The sequence below is a fragment of the Lycium barbarum genome, chromosome 2 (genome assembly GCF_019175385.1).
Source record: "Lycium barbarum isolate Lr01 chromosome 2, ASM1917538v2, whole genome shotgun sequence".
Taxonomy (NCBI): domain Eukaryota; kingdom Viridiplantae; phylum Streptophyta; class Magnoliopsida; order Solanales; family Solanaceae; genus Lycium; species Lycium barbarum.
The window spans coordinates 50,400,065-50,417,500 of NC_083338.1; the positions used below are offsets into that span (position 1 = coordinate 50,400,065).

Sequence of the window (17,436 nt, forward strand, 5' to 3'; positions counted from 1 at the left end):
TATATAAGTAGACCCGAGACTTGAGAATTTTGATCATATTCAAGTATGCAAATAAAGAGCTTGAGGTATAAGGAGGTGAAGTCCCGGAATGATTTCAGACTTAAAAGTGTGATGACGGTGATTGGGAATAATATTTTGTGTATGCCCAAAGAGACTATGGGCTAATGCTATATCTCATGCTTATGGTAATAAGTATAGAAAGTGTGCTAAAATGATTGAGATCGAGAGACAAATTATGTGAATAAAATTAAATGTTGGCATGTAGCGTGAGACAAAAATGATTAGTTAAAATATTTCGATGATGCTTAGAGGAAAACATTTATATGTGGGTCCCACAAAGGGATAATAATCATTTATAGATAATATTGGATAAGGGCAAATGCTTTGTCCAAGGGCAGTACGTGTTTCAGTCTTGTGCAACTTTAGAAAGTTACAAAATTCACCAAATGTTGTGTTAAGTGATGTTAGGAGTGCTATGTGTCCTTGTCATATGAATTAGACAAAAGTGGCATTAAACAATTTCTTTTTGGGGGAACAAATAGATGGAAGGAAACACCACATTGCTAAAACATCTTATTTTTATACAAATTGCCTTGAAGGAGCAAACCAAAAAGAACGTGGGCAGATGTAAATTCATTTTGGAGAACCCATTTGAGGGATTTCTTTGTTATCATTGAAATTTTATGTAGAAGCACTCGGCCAATTACTTATATAGGAGAAAGTTCAAATGTTCAACAAGTATTTGAAGAATTCTAGAGTGCAAGTTATGGTCTTTCTCCGCCTAGTGAGGTTTGGCATAAAAATTGTGGAAAGTTTGTAGTTGAATTTCTTGGACGACGTGATATATGTAAGGCAAATCTTTCTTCCTTTGGCATGATTCTTGTTGTTATTCGTTCCATATGTACTCCATATGATTCCATTCTTAAACGAGTAAGGTGTAAATGTTTCCTGTGATGGCTTATTGATATTGTACTACAATTCCGTTCCGAAGGGAACACCCATAAGGTGCCAAGTTGAGTTGTGTATATGGTTTTACTAATGATTTCGAGGAAATGACTTTTATACTAAAGGAAATATAAAGTTTGATTTTCAAAACCACTCCGAAGGAGGTGGAAGATTTTACTACTCCATTTCATTTACGATTTATGTTTACATTCTATAGTATCATCCCTTTATATTGATATGATCATTTATTCTTTGGGTAGGCCAATAAGATGAAATTGAGTAGAATATAAGTAGTAAGAACTTCATAACAATTCTACCCTCAAACTTGGAAGTATTTCCTCCTAAGTCTAGTGAGATACAAATTTGATAACTTCTTATGAGAGACTAAGGCTAATAACTAGATTGTGATGAATTGATTAATGACTTATGATATGAATTGAAATTGATATTTTTGGATTGAGTTTGTGTTAATATGATGGTGATATTAAGCCGAAAGCGGCTGCCCGAAGGGGCCATCATTATTATGCCGGAAGCGGCCGTCCGAAGGGACTATTGTGATACTAGCCGGAAGCAGCTGTCCAAAGGGTTCATTCTGTTAACATGTCTGAAGTGGCCTGTGTGTTAGATTGCATTTTTTACTTAAAGATTGTTTTGAGACTTCGTGTGGACATTTATGTTTCTTCCAGCGAAGGCTGCAGGTATGTAGGTAGATTGTGATTTCTTCTCTTCTAAGTCAAATTATGATTATGACTTTTTACCACTTTACATACTCAGTACATTTTTCGTACTGACGTCCTTTTTCCTGGGGACGCTGCGTTCATGCTTGCTGCCCCAGATTGTTTGGCAGGTTAAGTGTATTGCAAGGATGCTTGGACGTCAGCTGGGATTGGCAAGTTCTACCTCATTCTGGAGCTGTGCTGAGTCATGTATAGATATGTATGATTATGGGTATGTCAGGGCCCTGTGTTGACTCATAATGTTCAGTTTACTTCTTAGCGACTTCTGCAGACAATTTCCTGTGGTATGTTTATCAAGATGTCGACAAAGTGATGTCAGTTGAGTCATTTGTGATTTTAAAAGAGTATGTATTTTAGATAATTTCAATTTTTTTAAAGTACTTATTTGATTAAGAGTGTTCATAATCGTTACAAAGCTAATGATTTCTATTTGGAAAAGTTTTATGTTTTTAAAAGTTTTTAAAATGAAAGGTTTTGATAGAGCAAATGTCTAAGGGTTCGATCGAATCTGATGAGAGATGGGTGCCCGTCATGCCCTACCATTGCTAGGGTGTGACACTGGTCCTCTCCTCTCATCCCTAAACATGCTAAAAGTCTTGGACAACCCAGATTGTAAAGCCAAGTCATCTTAAAGTTTTACCTACAAACCTGTTGTAACGACCCGTTTGGTCGTTATAGTCCTTTTGGCACTTTCTCCACTTTCGAGCATTTATTGACTCATTTTGACCAGTGGTTGACTTTTGGGCAAACGCATCTTTTTCGGAGTTTCATCAACTCCGAGAGGTCCGGATTATAGTTTAGAACTTTTATGTATGATTGGCTCGGTTCTTAATGCATTATGATTGGTTCGGTTCTCAAGGGATTTTTGTTCTTTTCGAGACTTTGGATTGAAGAGCATTATACTCCTTATCTCTGACGGCTTCACTTGGGCCGGGTCGATCCAATCTGTTGGGCTGGACCTGGTCCAAAATAAAACGAAAAGGATGGGTCCTTAATGCAATGTATATTAATTATGTATACATACGACAACTGACTACGAACCCTAGTAACTTTCCAGCAGGCACTCCAAAATCTTATTTTGCGGGATTCAACTTCAAATTATACTTGCGGAGTCTGTCAAAGAATCTTCATAAATGTTTGAGGTAGTCCTCACCCACTCGGGATTTGATGACGACATAATCCACATATACCTCGATCTCTGTATGCATCATATCATGAACGATGGCGATCATCGCCCTCATGTAAGTGGTGCCGGCATTCTTGAGTCCAAAAGGCATTACCCGATAATGATACACTCCCCATGGTGTGATGAATGCCGTCTTTTGAGCATTTTCTTCTTCCATCAATATTTGATGATAGTCCACGTAATAGTCCACAAAAGATTGCACCTCATGCTTGGCGCAGTTATCAATGAGTATGTGAATGTTTGGGAGTGAATAATTATCCTTTGGGCTAGCGCGGTTAAGATCACGATAGTCCACACAAATCCTTATTTTTCCATCTTTCTTTGGTATCGGGACTATGTTTGCTAACAATGTTTGGTACAGTGTCACCTTAACCACTCCCGATTGAATATGTTTCTCTATTTCTTCTTTAATATTGATGCTAACATCAGGCTTTGGCTGCCTGATTTTCTGTTTTATCGGGGCAAATCCTTCAAGCATCAGTAACCTATGGGCCACAATGTTCGTACTCAAACCCGGCATATCGGCGTATGAACAAGTGAAAACATCTTCATATTTTTTCAACAGACTCCGATATCCTTCTTTCTCAGTTTCTATCAAATGCACACTTATTCTAGTTTTTAGAACCAACTCTTCATTTCCTAGATTAACCGCCTCTGTTTCCTCTAGGTTTGGCATTGGTCTGTTCTCGTATTCTTCTTCGTCATCTATCAACCCGTCTGGTTCAGTTATCTCTTCTTCTTGATCATTTTTTTGTTCGTCGTTGTTTTTACTTGTTTCGTAACATGTCATGACATTATTTGTGACCTCTGTATTATTATTCTAGAAAAAAATGACACGGTCATTAATCATGTAAAAGCAATTTTAACTACGTATTATATATATATATATAGACACACACACACATATTTATATGGGTATAGTAAAACGATTTTGTCTCTATAAACTTTGAGGCATTTTCATTGAAATTTGAAAGAGTGATACAGACCGTGGTCCTGACTCGGAATGGAACATCGAGCCATTTCCATTATTGAATAACACCAAAATAAAAACATGAAAAGGCGATAAGCCGGGCCTCAAAGTCGACTTTCGCAGTTTTTTCTGAAAATGAGCATTCTTTCTACCGCAAAGTGAATAATGAGGTAGAAGTCCATCCGCTTGTTGTTTCACCTGGTTCGGCATGATGAATCTCTAACGTTTCAAAGCATTCTTCAATGATGGAGGTGCATTCTTCTTCCCCAAATAGTGTCCTTAAATCCTCTTCTGGATCTTCGTTGTTGCGACTCAATGGGCATATTGTGAAGGACTGGTATAGATGAGGGAACAACTTTCTCATTTCAACGGGACCTATTGGCCATATTATGCTTCTTCTTCTTCTTCTCCCTCGCATGACTCGTATCCAACCCCAAATTAATATTTCCCATTTTTTATACTCACTGGTTCTTTGATTCCTTGTAATTTCTTTCCCAGACCTCTCCCGGGCTCAAACACACTCCTTAACATAGTTGTAGCAACCATTTTGTAGACCAGTGGTATAGCGGTATCTTCATCATCTCCCTGACGATCTATCATGGCTAGTTCAACGGTGTGAAAATCAGCACCCACTGGCGACTTCTCTATGGCTGGTATAGAGTTGTCCGGATAGTTGTGGACACTTCCTTTATCATGAATCATGACTTCCTGATCATCCCATACGAATTTGAGAGACTGGTGTAATGAATATGCTACAACTCCAATGGCGTGCAACCATGGTCATTTTAACAATAGGTTATAGCTCGTTTTGATGTCCATGATGACGAACTGCACTACGAACTCCACAGGGCCCATTTGTATGTGTAGATCTATTTCTCCAATTGGGTCACTGGTTGCACCATCATGAGCTTTTACGTTAGTCCAACTCTGACGGATCTTACCAATATCATACCCGAGATGTTTCAAAGTTTTCACAGGGCATACATTCAACCCAGCTCCTCCATCAATTAGCACTTGAGGAATAATCTTGTCATGACACTTTACTCTTATGCGCAAAGCGTTATTGTGAGCCTTACCCTCTCTTGGTAATTCCTCATCGAAAAACGACAGCCTATGCGCTCGTACAATATATCCCATAATTTCAACCAATGTTTCACTTGTAGTGCCCGCGGGCACTTGGACTTCATCCAAAGCTTTAATCAATTCCAAGAGATGTTGAGATGAACTGAGTAGCAATGACATTACTGATATCCTGGCAAGAGTCTTATGCAGGTGCTCGACGATCGTATAATCCTTGACTGGCATTTGCCTCCAGAATTTTTCAGCTTTGCCTTTAGTAATTGGTCTTTTCTGAAGGTTTTTGCGATGTGGTGCTTCAAGCACAGGTTCTTTTAGGGAATAACCCTTCCTGACCCGGTCATACCCTAAACCACAGCAGCTATCTTGTTTTCTTTATTGATCATCATCTGGTGCGGCGTCTTGATCACAAAAGGTGCATTCTCAACTGACCCTGATATTTTGAGTATGAGTTCGAACAACTGTTGAGGGATATTTGAGCACGAAAGGGTCTCTTTTGGCTACAACAGATGTCTCAGACTTATTTGTCAAATGGCTTAACACTTCTTCTCGCTCCTGTAAAGACAACGAGGCGATGATGCTCTCTAACCCTTCAATATCTGGATGAATTATCACTGGGCTCTCTTCCCATTCATCAACTCTTTCTATCTTGTGAATTTGGTTTCCTCCATGCTTTGGAAGTGGATTTGTGTCCACATTTGAAGGTGTTAGCTCCAGGATAAGATCATGATTGTCAATCATATCCTGTGGTTTATGCCTTAGGTTTATGCAATATTTAGTGGCATGGAAAACTTTGTTAGAATGGCAGGCGCAAGTGAAATCCAGCCCGTACCATCGATCTGTGGGATTAGTAGGTTTTGGTGGGACAGTGATCATTCGCCCGATGTCTTTTAGCTTGGAAAATAAACTAGTCCTTGATTCTGGAAATGTAGTGAATGCTCTCATGGCTTTCTTCTAGGGTGCCTCATAGTTTGCTGGTGGGGGCTCATTTTGAAAAGTCTGGTTTTGTGGAGCTTAGTTATTGGGTGCTGGCGTTCGATAATTTGGTCGTGGAGTGCGGTTGCTTGATGCTGGTATTTCATAATTTGATTGTGGAGCTACGTAGTCGGGTTGTGTATACCACACATACATTGGGATATATTAGGGTGAAGTGGTTATGTAGTTGGTTGGTAGAGGTGATTGGTAGTTATCAAGATTTTTGTGGGTCATTTCCATTCCTCGGCTTTTCGGGATAGTAGTTCTAGAAACATAGGCTATATCTTCTCTTTTCTTTTTGTCACCTACGGTGCTAGACGCACCTCCTCTGTTTAGTATGCTAACAATCCTACCGATCTTGAGGCCATCTTTGATATCTTCCCCAAAGGCGACTAAATCTGCAAAGAAACTCCCTTTCATAGTTATCATTTTGTCAAAACAATCGGCTTCTTGGTACCGTATGAATGCGGCCACTAGCTCGGCCTCAGTCATAGGTTGTTGCACACGTGCTGCTTCATTTATTCAGCAACTGACATATTCTCTGTAGGTTTCAGTCGATTTTTGACGAATTTTTTTCCAATAAGAAGCGATCAGCCACATTTTCCACATTGAAGTGGAATCTTTCCATGAATGAACTTGCCATTTCTTCCCATGTTTTCCATCGACTAATGTTTTGAGAGATAAACCATTCCATAGCTGTTCCTGACAGACTTTGACTAAACAACCTCATGAGCAAGGCTTCATTTTCGCCATTTCCAACCAATTGGTCGCTATAAGCCCCCAAGTGAGCTCTAGGATTGCTCGACCCATTAAAGTGATCAAATTTGGGAATTTTTCAGCCTTCAAGCAGACCCAGGTCTGGATGTATGCACACGTCAGAGTATTTCAACTCCTCTTTCTTTTTAGAGCCATGTTCCAGTTTAACAATTTTCTTCCCTATTTCCTTCTCGATTTTTATCTATTCTTGCTTCAAAGAACATTTCCATGTTCTGCAGTTCTGGTGAGGAGTCAAGATGGGTAACATGGTCTTGAAAGGTGACATTTGGTTGCACAGGGTGAATCACAGGATCTCTTGTTGCCCGAGGGGCTTAATAAGTATTTGTGTTAGTAGCATGAGCAGGAGTTTGAAAAGCTGGGGTTTGGTGGGAGGAATTCCCTACATGGATGGTATTTCGGAATAGTGGATTTTGAAAAGTAGCCCCAGTCTCGATTTGTACGAAATGGTGAGGAATTGGTAAATCCAGATTTGGGAAAGTGGGTGGAGGTCTCCTAGCCTCAGTATTAGTAGCACTTTCCTTTTCGGCTCTTATAAAGTCCGCTTCTTCTCTAGCTTCAGCCAATTGTCTAATCAGCAGACTGACAACCTCTTCTAATGGCATTCCAGCTATGTCAGCTGTTGGGGTACCCTCAACTAAAGCAGTTCTGTTGGTGGCGAAGTGTTATATCCCGTACTTTCGCATATTCGGAAATTTTGAAATAATGGTGACTTGTGGAGATAAGGCAATATTATGACCCTAACCACTATGTATATGTTGCCTCTGAAAATTTTGACGCGAAAATATGGAGAAAGGCCAAGGGCAAAATTGGAATGTTGGAAATTAGTTTCGGGAATTTTCAAAAAATAAACCAAAGGAATTTGGGCTAAAAAACAAATAGAAAAAAATGGCCCAAAGAACATAGGTGTCCGTCCATGGTCTTGCAAAAATTAGCCCAAGCCCATGAGTAATGAATCCATGAGATAAATAATAAAAAGGGGGCCAAAGTCTTCATTTTTCAAGAACCTTCAAGAACCAAAAAAAAAAAAAAAGAGAGAGCAAGAACAAGAGTATAGGGGGTTTCGGCCCCCCCTTCCCTTCAAAAAAAAATTTCCAAGTCTTTAGACTTTAATCCAAAAATCCCTTCCTTCTTGAATTCTTGATAAGTTTAAGGCTCTCTACAACGTGGTATAATTAGTTTGGCAAGAAAGCTCCGTTTGCGGAAAGTGGAAAATTGAAGCAAAAGGTAAGAATTTTATTCTTTTATGTTATGGAAGAAGCATATATGTTATAATGATTAGAATTGCATAGAAATCATGGAATTGTGATATGTGTGTGCATGGCCGTGTGTGGTATGGTGAAGAGGAGTGGTGAATTATGTTTTAATTATCTTGTTAGTTGTGTTGTGGTGGTGTTCGTGAGGTAAATAAGGGCCTAAGGAATCAAGATTTGTATTGAAAATAGGTGTAGATTGTTATGGGAAATTATGTGAATTTAATGAAGATTTTATATAATTATGAAGGTAAGATTCTAGAATGTGAATTAGTGCTATTGTTGTTGTTTTGAGAAGAAAACAATGAGATTTAGTAGTTTTGTCGCATTCGTAGGAGTTTTGGATGGAATATGGAATTGGCGGAAACACTTGAATTCATGAATATTGATTGAAGTGCTATTGAAATATGTTTGAATAATCTTGAATTAGTTAATGGTTATGGAAAATGTTGATATTAGTTTGATAGTGTGGAGTTGGAATGGAAGTTGATGAACTATATAGAAAAGAGGATTGTTTATGTTATAGTGTGTTTTGTGGAAATTGTTGGTGTTGTTGGATTGTTGGGTTGTTGTTGTTGATATATTTGGCCTAGTTGAATCCTCGGGGATGTTGTATTTATAGGGGAGGTGCTGCCGAAATTTCGGTAGATAAGTACCAATTTAAGATTTGATGCCAAAAGCTTAATAGTAACATTTGGTAAATGTGACCATTTGTAGGTTTTGGACGAAACGGGGTTTGAAGTTTGGTGAGCGTAAAAGGCAAGAAAGGTATGTAAAGCTTACCCTTCCTTCTTTTGGCATGTCTTAGACCTAATAGGTGTGAATATGAGCCTCGGGGGTGATTCTATTCCTAGAAATCTAAGTTTGGACTTGCCCCTTTTTCATTCAATCGAATTGAACTAAATGCGTCATAACTTGTTGAAATAAGTGTCTAAACATCTATGACTTGCCAGATGGAACCGAATTACACTAAAACTACCATAAGTGACTCTATAAAATTTAATGTACGTGATTTGTGTACGCCACCTCTGTTGACCCGAGGTGGGCCCACTACTCCCGACTCCTTCTCTATTGCTCTATTTGACTCATTCCACTCGATAAGTAAAGGAAACTTTTGATTATCATTCTAACAACTAATAATAGCCATCTCAACTACTCCGAGTTCGTTCTGATTTGCATGCCTCTCTAAAACAAGCATTCCGCTACGAGTACTCTGACATAAGTAGTTTGATGTAAACGTTCTGACATAAGCATTTGGATATGATATAAGTATTCTGATATGAATATTTTGATATGAATATTCTGATATGGATATTTTGGTATAAGTAATCTGACATGAGTATCTGATACAAGTATTCCGATATAAGTATTCTGACAAAAGTATGCTATGAAAGAAATCCAGTACGAATATTCTGATAATACGTTTGATCAATCCATTGAGTCTTGACTTAGGTGCATTAGTTTCTCACTAATCTGCTCGTGCATATGCTATGATCTTCTTCGCCGAGTCCCGGGCCGGTTTATATCGTGCGCGCGGTTCCCGAGTTCCTCGCTCGAGGGCCGGGCACCGTATATGAATTCCGAAGTTAGATGTGTTATGGAGTTAGATGTGTTCTGGTTCGCTGAACCACATATGATCTGTTATTATGATATGATATTATGATTTGTGTGTCGGAGATTTCGGAGCAATACTTCTGGAGTTAGATGTGTGTGGCGCCGAGGGCAGGGCGGCGCCACGTTTTCCCCGGGTCCTGCAAAGGACCGGATACCGTTCTTGGCATGCATGGTCTATGGTTCCAGTAAGTTGTTTGGTTACTTTGTATTTCGTGCTTACTTCCTGTACCTGTATTCTGTACTTCATTTCTGTTTATGATTTTATTCACTTTGTTATATGCTTTACATACTCAGTACATCTTCCGTACTGACCCCCTGTTCTTCGGGGGCTGCGTTACATGCCCGCAGGTACAGACGATCGAGTTGGTGATCCGCCAACGTAGGACATCTCTCCAGCAGTTGAAGTGCTCCTTTGTTCAGGAGCCATATTTTGGGTACATATTCTACCGTTGTGCATATGTATATTCGTTCAGGGGTACGGCGGGGCCCTGTCCCGTCATATGATTTTGTTATGTTCATTAGAGGCCTGTAGACATATTGTGGGTCATGGGTCATGTTTGTTTGGTTTGGTCTGAAATCTGTGCCTTAAGCGGCCCGGTTACTATAATGGTCTAAGTGGCCTATATGTTTGCATATGTTTGTACGTTCAGGCGATGCACATTCCGCCTGCCTACGGGTTTCGGCATGATGTGTTTGATATGTCTGATATACGTGGCCGCTTAAGACGGCGTTTTCCTCTGTATCTATATGAACTAACTTACGCTAAAATATGATTGTTTTGGGTATGTCGGTCCGGTAAGCGAGTGTGTATATTAGTGTCCAGTTAGGACACTAGTCATGGCCCACGGGGTTGGGTCGTGACACGAAGTTTCAGGCATGTTTTCTTCTTGAAGGTTTAAGGACGCTGTGGCAGCTTTTGACGAGTAAGTGGTTCCAGCGAATCGACCCCTATCTATAAGAGAAAACAACTCAAAAGCTCCCAAGTTATCATTAGATTTAAGCACGAAACACAAAATATCACGTTGTTTGCAGTTTATAGCACATAGAGTCATATATTTTATTTTAACACTTGATTGATTCACATTCCAAGGGTATTTTGGTCTTTTATATTTTTGGGAATATAGATTTCTTCGGTAAGTGGTTTGTATGGTTGATTTTCTTCTAACCATCCTATACTAAGGGGGATTTAGATTTTGTTTATAAATGGACCAAGTCTTAAATAGACTGCCTACGTATCCCACCAAAGGGAAATTAGGTCCATCCGTAGTTCAGGCATACACAGAAAAGGTTTTTTCGTATGCTACCCAAAACTAAGTTTTTCCACCTTAACCAGGCCTTAAGTAGGCTTCCCACGTATCCCCAACAGTACATCAGGTTGACGTCGTTCCGTTTATATAAAAAAGGAATGGAATACTCTATCTTATTGAAAGCAGCAAAGGGATACTTATGCTTTCTACCCAACCATACTAAATAGGCCTTCATTCTCTTCCTCATTTTCATCTTCTATCCTTGTCGACAATCCAAAATGGCCTTCATTCACAAGGCGTTCCAGTTCAATCTTAAAATTCACATGTTCTTCAATGTCGTGGCAAGGGCGGCCATAGTGCTACCCACAAACCCTTTATTTCGAAGATCGTGGGTGACCCTGATGGGTTTGTGGCACTGCTCTTATCTTCTTCATGCTACATAGTAGGGAGTGGATCCTGGCGTATGACTCCTCGAATTTGGAAAACTCTCTCTTCCAGAATTTAACCTTTGATATCCTATCTGGATGATTTCTTCCTTGGTTGTGAGTCAGGAGAGAGTGGGGCCCACACAGTTGGCTAATTCTCCCTTGATCAATCTATTGGATAACCTTCCTTTCCAATGCTCCACACCCATTGGTCGTATGACCTGACTGACTACGGTAGTAGAGGCATTTTCTGTAAATCATAGAAGGAGCGCAGGGTGGCAACAAATTTGTGCTTTGTGTGTACACTCCAGAGCTCCCCAAAGTCTCCAAGAGTTCTTGTTTAGATAACCTACTAGTGTACCCCAATTGTATGATCTTGTGCCTTTAAGAACAATTGCGCACGAAACAGGAGGCTCCTCTAGCTGAGATTCGCCCGGGTTTCCATAGACTTTCAGATTGACGATAAGTGGCTCATCATTTCCATAAGGTATGGGGTCAAGCCCTTCTTGTTGACTGAGCGGGACAGAATCCCCAAGTGGCGCTTCAGGTATCTTTTCCAGTTTTACCCGATTGGCAGGGTTTTGCTTATTTAGTGCTTCAACATAAGCTAGGATAGTTTTTGCTTCTTTCATTTTCTTATTGGCCGCCTTAGTGGTTTGGACAGCTCCTTTAATTCTAGCAGTGGTAGGGACATTCTATCATCCCATTATCTTTTTTCTCACTCGTCGCTTCCATGTTCTCATCTTCACTAACTAGGTTGACGTAAGGAGAAGTTGCACTCATGCTGTCTGGAATCTTCATTTCCTATTAGCAAATCAACCTTTTAAAAGTTGAGCTAAATTTGGTTTTAGGGGTTGTTTTCTTGGTTTTTCTTTTGAGTAGTGACCAGAATATGGACCAATCAAGAGTTTCAACAACATATATGATTTTTACACAAAGCAGTTATATCAAACAAGCATTTAGACAATACATAATTCGCTTTTCTATACCTCGTTGCTCCAAGGCTACTAGCGCCTGAAGCAGAATTGTGCCATATGTAAAACAAATATATTGTTCCCGAAAAATAAAAATCCCTGTGCTTTTAATTAATAATATTTTCCTAAGTGGGATTACAAGGCTTTTAAAGTAAATGCAATAATAAAAAAATGTCCCCTCCACGGACAGAAATCTACTCTCCATCATCTCGCGCCTTTTTGGCCCTTCAAAGGGCGGTCTAAATGGCTACTTGGGCTGGCATCAATGCAGTCCCGATCCACTGACCTATCTTACGTCCGTTAATGTTACACCCTGTACCTTGGAGAAGCACTTATTAAATTTAAATATAAGTATGTCTAGTTAAGGCCAGGTAAAACAACATTGAATTGTGAGGAACGAAGCATTATTACGTATATTGTTTAAGTAAAGAATGAATTATGATATTGCAAGTCGTAACCGGGAAGGACAACCTTGGAACCAAAGGACATGACCATTATCAAGTATGATTAATGATAAATATCATGTATGGAGAGTTTCGGAAGATTCCAAGATCAAGCAAATCGAAGAAAATAAGTTTGACGAAAATTTGAAAAACAAAATTGGCAGGATTTGGGAAGATGTTTAGTCAACTTTGGAGGGGTATATGTTAGGAGTTTTAAGGTATTTCAAAAGACTAAAATGAAATTCGTCGAGTCTAGGTTCCAACGCAACAAACCACTCGTCGATGCGACATCGGAATAGAGAATTATGGACGTTACAAGTTAGGCGGACGGAGCAGGAAAACGCTGCTACAGTAACCGGGTGCTACAGTACATGACACAACACATACCGATAAATACCCCTCTAACCCATAATTTTCATCATTTTCTCATCCCCCACACTTCTTGAGAGTTCTAAAATTTTCCATCACTTTCCATCATCTTCTATAACATTCCATAATCCTCCATAATCCTTCATAACCTTCCGTAATCTTCCATAAACTTTCTAAATTAGTAAGAGAGAACACCAACATCAGAACCTCAAATAAAATCCATGGAAGATACTTGTTCTTGTTTCTTTTAAAGGTGGTGATGAACTTGATTTTTTAAAGGGGTGAATAGAGTGAAGTTCTTCTTCTATAAGATATGTTCTTCCTTTTATTTATATGATTGAGATGATGTAAAGGTTTAGCAAGTCTTAGAGAGGAAAGAATCATAGGAGAAAAATCATAAAGTGTTGAATTAAAGTTGATGGCCATGAGGTGAATTTGAAAGGAGATTTTGGACTAATTTGAGATTAAATTGAATATAATTCTTTGATTATTGTATTGTGACATATGGTTATGGTTAGTTGAGAAATTTGGAAAACATCGTGTGGGATGTATTATGGAGCCTATTGGTGTTGATAATATTGTGGTTGATGTTGGTATTGTTGTTATTGTTGTTGATTACTGGATTATGATTTTGGGCTAGGCATATAAATAGGGGAGATGCTGCCTGATTTTTGGTAGGATATAAAGTAGTTTAATTCGAAAGCTCAGTACTAGCATACGACGATAAGTCTAACGATAGTATGAATTCCTTTGAATGTAGAATTACTTGCTCGGAGGGATAAGCGTAAGTAGTAGGAGGAAAAAAAGGTATGTTAAGGCTATCCTTTCCTTATTTTTGGCATGATCTATGATAAGTGTGAAGCGTATTGATATCCATAATGAATCCACTCCTAGATGTAGGATATCCTGAGTTCCTTGACTTCTTAAGTCCCGAGGGGCATCCATAAATTGTACGATTTCATAACGATATCTAATTCCTGAAGGGGACATTCTTAAGGTTTCCTTATTCCCATGCATTTCACATTTGATTTTTGCGTCTTGAAGGAGACAAATGAAAAGGGCAAGAAGTTTCCATTTTTGAGAAAAAGGGGAAAAAGTTCCCATTTTTGAGAAAAAGGGGAAAAAGTTCCTATTTTTAAGAAAAGGAAAGAAGTTCTTGTTTTGAACCAAAAGTTGCTCTGATGGGAGTCTTTTGATGGTTTCAAAAGATTTTCATGTATATGCATGCATGCACGACATCATTTCATGGGATAGGGGAAAAGGGCCAAGGCGCTATATACGCCAACCAACTGATCAGCTGGTATACGATGATTATGGTGCCCGAAGGGGCCATTATGCAATTATGCCCGAAGGGGCTGCGAGCAGGGCGAAGGAATGCATACATATATCTATACACACACACACACACACACACACACATATATATATATATATATATATATACAAACACTCATGATGCATCAAAAGTTCGTATGCGCATACATGATTTGCAGTGTTGGTTACAGGTATAGATTGAGTCTATTACTTCCTCATTACTCGAGTTGAGATATATTGCTTCAGATCTGCCTTACATACTCGGTACATTATTTGTACTAACGCCTCTTTGCCTGGGGCGTTGCGTTTCATGCGACGCAAGTGTATACAAATGAGTAGAAGACATTGGCTATAGGATGATGTTCCTAGGCTATCAGCTAGATTGGTGAGCTCCTTATTAGTTCAGAGTGTTGCCGAGTCAAAGTACTTATGTTATGGTATCTCGTGTATGTTAGATACTTTTGCAGACAGTGTCCTGTGGATAGTGCATCGAGATGTCCACCGTTGTGTAAAGAGACCATGTAGGTTGATGTGTTCTTATGCTTTGTTTTTAAAGATATTATTGTCACTAAAGGTTTTCTTCGAATTAATGATAAATGAGAAGTCCCTGATTTGACGAAAGAGTTATATTGAAAAGTTTGTCCTATTTTACTTGACAGAAGCGTCATTTCATAAATTAAAGGTTCACAAAAGTTGTGACTCGTGGATGAAATGGTAGTATGGCACTCAGCCGAGTAGGGTCTTGGGTGTTAGTTGTGGCCCTCTAGTTTGGGTCTTGACAAAAGTGGTATCAGAGCAGTTCGTCTAGGGGTTGTCTGCAGAATCGTGTCTAGTAGAGTCTTGTTTATAGGTGTGAACTGTGCCACACTAATAAACAGGAGGCTACAGGGCATTTAGGATGGTTACTCTTCTTTCATATCTACGATCGTGCGATGAGAGCCAAGTCATTGGAAATGAAATTCCTTGCACTAACCCTTGATTTCAGTGGAAGAATGGTGTTGACAAAGGACGTGAATGATGATATTGGGGTTACAGGGATAATAGAAGTTGAAGGAATCAACATAGAGGTAAGTATTAGTAAAAAGGATTATAAGTTAGATATGGTAAAAATGTTGCAAGTACGACTGAAATGTATTGCTAATGAGTGGAAGAGGAAGTGACTAGGGAAGCAAAAAGGGACAATGGATAAAGGTTCAAGTATATTCTGAGTTATGACACACGAGGTAAGTTTTGTCCTCTTTACATTTCTGTTCGATATTGAGAGCCCTATATGGCTAAGGTGTGTCAAGTATGTATATAATTGGCTCGGGGAGGCATTGTATGTATATTTTGGGCTGCGTGCAAATCTGGGATAGTAAGAAATATAAGGGACACTCTGCTTGAATTTACTTAAAATTTAAGGACAAGGACCAAAGATTTAGGAGATCACTTAGATTATACGTCTATGATTGCTACAGATTGATTAATGGGAAAGTATGGGACAGGTTAATATGGAATGATAAGAGGAAGATGACGCTATAAGTGGACACTGTGCATTAGTTATTTGAATAAAAATTACTATTCTGGCTGGACAGATAGTTGGGTACATCATTATTTCGAGTATCCCTAGGGGTTATTATAGGCTAGATTTGAGATTTAAAGTAGTATTTTTGGGTAATGACAAGTAGGGAACTTGAAGGATTAGTAAATGTAAGAACAAAAGCGATGACAAAAGGATTATTATGGGATGAAATTTCGATCGAGAATGGCAATAGAATATAACACCATAAGGTAAAACCTTTAACGGGGGAAGCGAGTAAGCTTGAGTACGCGCACAAAGACTGAAATAATAGGTGGTAGATATTGTATTGGGAATGGATTATAGAGATAGTTTGAAGTAAAAATTATTGTGGAAATAGGTTTAACCAGATCTAAAGGCAAGTCAGCAAATGAATAGAGTAACTAAAGAGTATCTTTTGAGACTGGACTAAAAATAATTCGTGGGGAAGAAAAGTAATTGAATGATATTCCAGTGGAGAACTTAATGTCCACAAAATGGGAAGGAAATGACAAGAAAATAGAAGGGAATTCAAGGGAGTTTTAAGATGGTATTAGTGTGGTTTGAAGAATGATTTATGAGAAAGAGTATTGTGACTTAGTGGACCCGCAAGACCAGAGGCGTCGATAAGTGTTATGTTATCTTGGAACCGATTGTGAGTCCCAACCGGTAAGTCGTGATTGGATGAACAATGACGAGATGTTTTTAAGGAGAAGTTTTAAAATTATTGTAATTTAATTTAAGGGGAGAACTCTGGAGGGGGGAAAATGATTAGTAATTAAAGGAGTTGGAATGAGCTGCATTCGAGATTTCAGAGGATTAAGACTTATTGAAAGCATAAAGAAAGTGGATATTAGTAAAATACGGTATTACGATTTATGGATTAGATTGGTTAGTAAGAGATAATGAAGAGATATTGTTATGGGAAAAGGAAGTTAACGAGTAGAGGAAAGTTTTACTCTAGAAGTTTATATATACACACACACACACACACACACACACACACATAAGATCAGGACGGGTTGATGACGGGTTGTACTTATAGTGGAATGTTCTGCAGATTTCTAGGCATACTATAAAATGGCCAAGGCAAAGGAGCACTTTAAGAGCAAAGGAATTCAAGAAGGACCTTGAGATGAAAGTAAGAGAAAGAACCTTCGTGAATTGGTTAAAGAAAGTTATATGAAAATCGACGGTAAGAGGAAGTCTAATAAATTAGTAAGGTTTGCTAAAGGTATACATTGGTAGCATGAGACAATGGACTTGGAATAGAGGTACGATTATGAAGGAAACAGAACGAATATACGAGGGATAGACATACATAGGAGCAAGCTGTGGTATCGTAAAGGGAAATGAGAAGTGAATGAAAGGAGAAAGAAAAGGGTGCATTTTGCTAATATTTCATGGTGAGAACGAGAATCGGCGGGATATTAGAATGACTATGGCACATGATTATGATACAAGCAATCAGTTAAGAAAAACTATTGGGCAATGTGAGTCAAACTAAGGAAAGGATGAATCGTGAGTACAAATGAGATAGAGTATAAACTTTTATTTGTATGGTATAGACATAAACTGGAATCAGGAACCTAGTGC

General features: G+C 38.8%; 1 long non-coding RNA gene across 1 annotated transcript; it reads left to right on the forward strand.

Moving 5' to 3' along the window:
- The first annotated feature begins 7,433 nt into the window (after nucleotides 1–7,433).
- Nucleotides 7,434–10,308, forward strand: LOC132620207 (uncharacterized). The gene is made up of 3 exons (XR_009574740.1): nucleotides 7,434–7,891; nucleotides 8,635–8,685; nucleotides 9,880–10,308. It is a non-coding gene; the product is annotated as an uncharacterized LOC132620207 (long non-coding RNA).
- The last annotated feature ends 7,128 nt before the right edge of the window (nucleotides 10,309–17,436 follow it).